The 8,423-nt window shown below is 36.6% G+C and overlaps 1 pseudogene across 1 annotated transcript; it reads right to left on the bottom strand.

The window, feature by feature from the left end:
• Nucleotides 1–4,715: 4,715 nt before the first annotated feature.
• LOC308631220 (elongation factor 1-alpha 1-like) lies at nucleotides 4,716–6,269 on the bottom strand (annotated as a pseudogene). The gene is made up of 2 exons: nucleotides 5,257–6,269; nucleotides 4,716–5,065 (listed from the first exon to the last, which is right to left on the bottom strand). The product of its transcript is annotated as an elongation factor 1-alpha 1-like (transcript).
• Between the last annotated feature and the right edge of the window lie 2,154 nt (nucleotides 6,270–8,423).

Genomic DNA, 8,423 nt, shown 5'->3' on the forward strand with positions numbered 1-8,423 from the left:
AATGACAATTTTGTCTCTTCCTCCTTAATCCACATACGTTTTCTTTCTTTATTCTTTTCTTTTTTTCAACATTCCAATAAAATGCAAGTTAGGAATGAAGAAATGGAGATGTGTTTGTTGTCTCTGATATTAAAGGAATCCAGCAAATATTCCATCAAGTGCAATGTCTTTTGCCAGTCTGATTAGATATCTGTTATATATTCAAGGATATTCTATTTATTTAATAGTTTATGTCATAAATGGGTGTTGAATTCTATCCAAAGTTTTTTTTTCTCTCGTGTGTTTGTTTTTCTCCTTTAATTTGATAACATGATAAATTGCTTTAATAGATTTTCAATACTTCTTGGATTTAATACATTCCTAAATTGAATTTTCTATTATTTTATTAGTATTGCATCTAGGCTTATATGTGAAGTTGGCACATAATTTTGCTTGGACTTTTTGTCTGTTTTTGAAATTGGAAGTATATTGGCATTATCACATGATCTGGAAGTTATATAGAGCAGCTGTTATTGGAGCCTGGTGAATGTTTTTTTTCTCAAATTCTTTTCCACATTTTTAATTGGTGCATTCTAATTGTACAGATCAATGAGATTTGTTATTACATATTCATACATGCACAAAAGATAACAATGTAATTTGATCAATAACACTCCCTAGCTCTTTTTCTCCTCCATCCCAACCTTACTTTCCTTGGTCCCTTTCCTCTACTGAGCTACCATTCATTTTGAGGAGATATATATCTCACCTTTGTTTTCCATTTTTCCTTTCTAGCTTCTACATAGGAGAGAAAACACGGGACCCTTCTGAGGTTGACATGTTTTACTTAAGAGGATGGTTTCTAATTTCATACATTTTCCTGCAAATGTCATAATTTCATTTTTTTCTTTATGTCTGAATAAAACCCCATTGTGCATGTATATTACATATTTCTTTATCCATTCATCTGTTGATGTACACTAGTCTGTTTCCATAGTATGGCTACTATGAATGGTGCTGCTATAAACATTGGTATGCATGATCACTGTGTTAGATGACTCTATTTCTTTAGGGCAAACATTGAGGCGTGGTACAGCTGGGTCATATGGTAGTTCCATGACTGTCTTCTCTGCTGAGTTCTTAGGGATTTTCCTAATTTGCCATCCACAGGTGAGTGTTTGAGGGTAGAGCAGTAGGGAATTTGTGAACTACTACTTAACATTTTTTGGGGGGACTGGAGGACTGGGGATTAAACTGAAGGGTGTCTTACCACTGAACTACATCCCCAGTTCTTTCAATTTTTAAAAATTTTGATTCAGGGTTTTCTTAAGTTGCTGAGGCTGGCCTCAAACTTTCCATCCTCACTCTCTTGAATCACTGGGATTAAGGTGTATGCTACCAGGCCCCCACTTACTCAACCTTTTGACAATTTTAGACTCTTCTAGTCACCTTTTAAAAGGTGATAGATATGGTGATGAGATTGAGTCTTGATTGAATTTTTCTATAATGTATCTAGATCGAAACATCATATGCTACCTCATAAATATGCACTATTAGTTTATGTTAATTAAAGGTAAAATGATAAATACTGTGCCTATTAAATTTTGAATTGATACAAACTTCATTTGGATATGTAGACATCAGTTATATAATGCCCTCATCATTCTTGATTTTTCAAGATCATTTGGTACAGTTGATCAGTCCCTTCACCAGATTCCTGAACCCACTGCCTCTTGTCCCTCCTATCTCTTTACCACCTTCATTCTAGTCCTCTTCATCCAGGAATCAGTCCCAGTAATCCATCTTGTGTCTTTTCAATCTGTACTTATTAATAGGTGGTTTCTTCTGGCCTCCTGCTTTATATCTCCCTTTGAAACTTCTTCGCCTACCCATATATCCACCTGACTGCTTGTCATCTTCAGCATCTCAAAGCTAAAATGTCCAAACTCCTGCCCTGGTTTCACCTACCTAATTAGTCTTCTTGTAGCCTTCTCCCTTGGTTAACAGCAACTCCTCCTTGATTGCAGTCTTGGGAGAGACCTTGAGCCAGAGGTCTCAGTGAAGCCTTGCCTAGATTTCTGAACTATGTGAACTGTGAGATGATTAATGTGTGTTGTTCTAAGCCCTTAAGCTCTGGGCTGTGTTATATAGCCATAGATGAATAACACAAAGTATAATACATTTCCTTTCTATTCTTGGAAAGACTTGTATAAGATGGATGTTACTCCTTCCTTAACAGATTTATGGAATTTTACGTGCAAAACATTTGTCCTAGGGCTTTCTTTGTGGGAACATTTATAATAACAATTTGAAATTTTCTTTGTCACATTAACTATTTCTCCCAGTAATAGATTCGGTGAGCTTTATTTTACATATGAGTTACATGCTTAGAAATTATAGCTACAGGATAAATGTGGATAATGAGTTGTTAACTGAAATGAGGATGATGGAGTTTAATTTGGGTTTTCTTAGGGGCAAGGTGTCATAAATAGAAAGTCAAGATTGTATCCCAGTTCTCCAAACTTTCTTAACCATAAAGGTCTTCTGTCCTTCTGACCACCATCAGTAGAATATGTATACAACTTGTTGTGGTTTAGATGCAAGAAGGTTCAGAGGAGAAATGATTGGATTGTGACAGTCTTAACATGATCGGTGAATTAATTCCCTGATAAGGATAAACTGAGCGTTAACTGAAGTGGTAAGGTGTGACTGGAGGAAGTGGGAATTGGGGCACAGCGTTGGGGTATGTATTTCTATCTGGCAAATGGAGACTTTTCTCTTTGCTTCCAGATCATCATGTGAGTTGCTTCCTCCATGATGTTCTGCTTCACCATGAGCCCCAAGCAATGGAGCCTGCCTTCTAAGGACTAAGCCCCATGAAACTGTAAGCCTCTAAATAAACAATTCCTCCTTTATAGTTGTTCCATTCAGGTCCTTTAGTCACAGCAGCGAAAAAGCTGACTAAAACACGGCTCAGTATGACTTCTATTTTAGCACTCTGGGAATTATATTTTGAAAAAAAAAAAACTCTAAATATCTGAAATGGAATTCTTTTTGCTGTAATTTTCAATATTTCTGTTTTTTTTTAATTTTCTTAGAATTTTCAAGAATGTTATAAGGGGAATATGTGCCATGGAATGCTGCTTGATTCCAAAGTCAAATTCCCTCTTCCCCCTAAAAAAGGCTAATTTGGCATGGAACAAATGATTTTAATGTTTAAATGTTTATTATGTACTTATAGAAAAGTTAAGTGCTAGAAGTAAATCTTTATAAGAGAATGGTACTAGTATATATGCTATATTATAATCACACTTAAGTTGTATGTCATTTGCCAAAAGGCCCAAATTACATAAGAGAATGTGTAAACTTATGCATTTATTGGGGGAAAAAAAGAGTTTTGTTAAAGGATGATGAGAAGTATATTTGGGGGCACATCATACTTGGAAATTTGAGAATTTCTCTAATTGCACAAAGGGATTTTTTTTTACTTATTTTAAGACTGAACAATTTATTTGTAAGGATTTTGACACAAAGAAAGCTAAACATTGTTGTGCAGATCTAAACGATTACTTCTATGAAATGGCTCTCAAACACATGCTTTGCTGCAATTCAGAGAATCCTTAATACTTTAGATATCTGGTAAACACTTCAGTACCTATGAAGTTCTTGAAACAGGCCAGTGCATTTTTATTTTAACCTCCCAAGTACATTCTCTCTTTACTAAAAAAGAGAAAAGGGGAAAAAAGGGGGGGATTACCTTAGTAAATAGGGGGAGACCAGAGCTATAAGAGTGCACTATTGCAGTTGTCTTTCTCAATTTTTTTTTTCCTTTTTAGAATAAGCTCTCACTATGCTTTCTGGCTCTGAGTTTTGTGTTCCATGGTATGGCAAAGAATGTCCACCTTCCCTCCACCCTCACTAACCCTACTCCATATTTCAGTTTGTCTTATTTGCCATTCAAGACTGCATGGTATCCATTTACAGAAATGTATTGAATATTTTATTAATTTTTATTTGGTTCCATAAAAGTATAATGTTTTGCCTCTAAATATTTGTATTAGTGAGACACTAAGAAGAGAGGAAAACAAGTATGTTTCCTATTTGTCATCATAAATTTGTTAATTTCTTTTCTTTCTTTCTGTCTCTCCCCCTATAAGTAACAGCCTTTAATATTACAGTTGTGGCACTCTAAAGTAAATCACAAAGTTATTTTTTACCCTAACCAGATGTTGTAATCAATACAGTCCTCCCAGATACTCACTAGGTACTTGAGACAAGATCCCCCCTAGTTTTCCTTCCAAACTAAATTCCCAACCAGAAAACTTAATTATACTTATGAAGTTAAGAGAATCTCAACCCCAGAAATAGGTTGAGGAATTCTTGCCTAACATTTGTATAGAAGTTCATGATGACCAAAAGAAGACACAGGTTTCTCATTAAGCTTTTTTTTTTTTTTTTTTTTAATGGGTCTCAAAATTCTGTGACAGATTTTTGGTCAAGTTGTTTCGATTAAAAAGTACTGATTTTAAAAACTAATAATTTTAAACTGCTGCATAGACACAGACACTCACAAATGGTCCACAAAATGTTTTCCTTTCCTTCTGAAGATTTTACGATGCATTGTTATCATTAATTTATTTATTAATAAACGTAAATGGCCAATTGAGACAAATATTTCTGAGACCATTGTTTCTCCACTGGGGTAAGACTTGAGTGGCAGGTATTAGGGGTAATGTTCATTTAGCCTTCTGAGCTTTCTGGGCAGACTTGGTGACCTTGCCAGCTCCAGCAGCCTTCTTGTCCACTGCTTTGATGACACCCACAGCAATCATCTACCTCATATCACACAGCAAAATGACCCAGAGGAGGATAGTCAGAGAAGCTGTCAACACACATGGGCTTTCCTGGAACCATATCAAGAATTTAGGACCATTTTTCAGCTTTTTATCTGAATGGACATTAACTTTTTCTTTCACTTCAGCAAACTTGCAAGCAATGTGAGCTGTGTGACAATCCAGTACGGGGTCATAGCCAACACTGACTTGGCCTGGATGATTCAGGATAATCACCTACGCAGTGAAACCAGCTACTTCCATTAATGGGTCATTTTTTTTTTTTTTTAAGAGAGAGAGAGAGAGAGAGAAAGAGAGAGAAAATTTTTTTTTTAATATTTATTTTTTAGTTCTCGGCGGACACAACATCTTTGTCTGTATGTGGTGCTGAGGGTCGAACCCGGGCCGCACGCATGACAGGCGAGCGTGCTACCGCTTGAGCCACATCCCCAGCCCCTTAATGGGTCATTTTTGCTGTCACCAGCAACATTGCCATAATGAACATCTTTGACAGACATGTTCTTGACATTGAATCCCACACGTTGTTTCCGGAAAGAGCTTCACTCAGAGCTTCATGGTACATTTCAATTGACTTTACTTCTGTTGTGACATTGACTGGAGCAAAGGCGACCACCAGACTAGGCTTGAGAATATCACTCTACACTTGGCCCACAGGGAGAGTACCAATGCCACCAATTCTGTAGACATCCAAGAAGGGCAGATGCAAAGGCTTGTCAGTTGGGTGAGTTGGTGGCAGGATGCAGTCTAAAGCTTCGAGCAGTGTGGTTCCACTGGCACTGCCATCTTTATGGGTGACTTTCCATCCCTTGAACCAAGGCATATTAGCACTAGGCTCCAACATGTTGTTACCTCTCCAACCAGAAATTGGCACAAATGCTACTGTGTCAGGGTTGTAGCCAATGTTCTTAATATAGGTGCTGACTTCCTTAATGATTTCCTCCTATCTCTTCTGAGTGTAGGAGGTGGCTCAGTGGAATCCATTTTGTTAATATCAACAATTAGTTGTTTCACACCTAGTGTGTAGGCCAGAAGGGCAGGCTCACGGGTCTGCCCATTCTTGGAGATACCAGCTTCAAATTCACCAGCAGCAACAATCAGGACATCACAGTCAGCCTGAGACATGCCTGTAATCATATTTTTTGATAGAGTTTCTGTGCCCTGAGACATCAATGATAGTCGCATAATACTTGCTGGTCTCAAATTTCCACAGGGAGATGTTAATGGTGGTACCACACTCATGCTTAGCTTTCAGTTTATCGAAGACCCAGGCTTACTTGAAGGAGTCCTTTGCTATCTCAGCAGCTTTCTCCTCAAATTTTTCAATAGTTCTTTTGTCGATTCCACATATTTGTAGATCAGATGGCCAGTAATGGTAGACTTGCCGGAATCTATGTGCCCAATGACAACAATGTTTTTGTGAGTCTTTTCCTTTCCCATTTGGGCTTTGATTTTTTGGAGGTTTTCACAAGGCCAGTTCTGGCACCAGACCCATTGTGAAAAAGGAATTTGTTATTTTTCTGATATATCTAATAGTCAAGTATATTTTGAAGTTACTATGCTGAGAGCCATAGCCGAGTCCGAATGACGCATGGCATTTTACTAGGCAGAAATTTACTTCTAAAATTTGAGTATATTTTTTCTTATAAAAGTCCAGCTGCATTGAAAAAAATGAGCATTATCAGGTTTCTAAAAGTGCCAGGTACTGTGGATTCCAGACCAAGATGGACTGTAATCTAAATTTATGAGACAACACAGGACATTTTTAAGGGGAAAAGTATAAGGAAACATCCTTGTGAATGAGTAATAGTTAAATATTTCTTAAATTTAAAACTAAAAAGTGCCAATCATAAAAGAACAAGATAATCTATATTAAATCTAGAAATATTATTAATCAAGACATTATTAAGAAAGTTGAAAGGTAACATAAATCATGGAAGAAACAGAGTGCATACAGAATAAGGAACTTCAAAAAATTAAGAAAAGGGAAAATAATCAAAAGATTTGGGAAATTCTTTTTTAAGTATTCTTTTTTAAAATTAATTTTTAAATTTATATATGACAGAGAAATGAATTACATTTCATATTCACATATAGAGCACAGATTTTTCATATCTCGTGTTGTATACAAAGTATATTCACACCAATTTTTGTCTTCATAAATGTACTTTGGATAATTATGTCCATCACATTCCTTCGCACATGAGATAAAGCACTAATTTCTAGGGTATATAAGGAACTAAACAAGCTAAACACCAAATAATAATAATAATAATAATAATAATAATAATAATAATAATAATAATAAATAACCAAATAACCCAATCAATAAATGGGCAAAGGACCTGAACAGACACTTCTCAGAAAATGATAATCAATCAACAAATATATGAATAAAAAGTTCATCATTGTTAGAAATTAGAGAAATGCAAATCAAAACTACTCTAAGATTTCATCTCACTCCAGTCAGAATAAAGAAACTCTTTATACAAGAAGATACACCAATAGTTGAACAAGAACGAGAAATACAGAAGGCAGAAGAGAAAGAGGAAGAAAGTGATTAACTTCATGAATCTCTATGGAATGCAAATTAAAATCATAATGGGATATAGTGTTCAAACCTTAGAAAGCATCAGTGTTTGATTGTATGTCCTCCTCTGAGAAAAATGCTCACCATCTCTAGCAATCAGAGAAATGCAAATCAAAACCATCCTAAGATACCATCTCACTCCAGTAAGATTGGCAGCCATTATGAAGTCAAACAACAATAAGTGTTGGCGGGGATGTGGAGAAAAGGGTGCACTTGTACACTGCTGGTGGGACTGCAAAATGGTGAGGCCAATTTGGAAAGCAGTATGGAGATTCCTGGGAAAGCTGGGAATGGATCCACCATTCTACCCAGCTATCGCCCTTCTCGGACTATTCCCTGAGGACCTTAAAAGAGCGCACTATAGGGATATGGCCACATCAATGATTATAGCGGCACAATTTACAATAGCTAGACTGTGGAACCAACCTAGATGCCCTTCAATAGATGAATGGATAAAAAAAATGTGGCATCTATACACAATGGAGTATTATGCAGCACTAAGAAATGACAAAATCATAGAATTTTCAGGGAAATGGATGGCATTAGAGCAGATTATGCTAAGTGAAGCTAGCCAAGCCCTAAAAAACAAATGCCAAATGTCTTCTTTGATATAAAGAGAGCAACTAAGAACAGAACAGGAAGGAAGAGCATGAGGAAAAGACTAATAGTAAACAAAGACGAATGGGGGGAGAGAAAGGGAGAGAGAAGGGAAAGCATATGGAAATGGTAGGAGACCTTCAGTGATACACAAAATTATAAGAGGTTATGAGGGGCAAGGGGGAGGGGGGGAAAAGGGGAGAGAATTGAACAACAGCAGGGGAGGTAGAGAGGGAAGATGGGAGGAGAGGGAAGGGGAGGGGGGATAGTAGGGGATAGGAAAGGTAGCAGAATACAACAGTCACTAATATGCCATTATGTAATAATGTGAGTATGTAACAGTTGTGATTCTGCAATCTGTATTTGGGGTAAAAATGGGAGTTCAAAACCCAATTGAGTCTAATGTA

Source organism: Spermophilus citellus (genome assembly GCF_964194105.1).
Source record: "Spermophilus citellus genome assembly, chromosome: 11".
Taxonomy (NCBI): domain Eukaryota; kingdom Metazoa; phylum Chordata; class Mammalia; order Rodentia; family Sciuridae; genus Spermophilus; species Spermophilus citellus.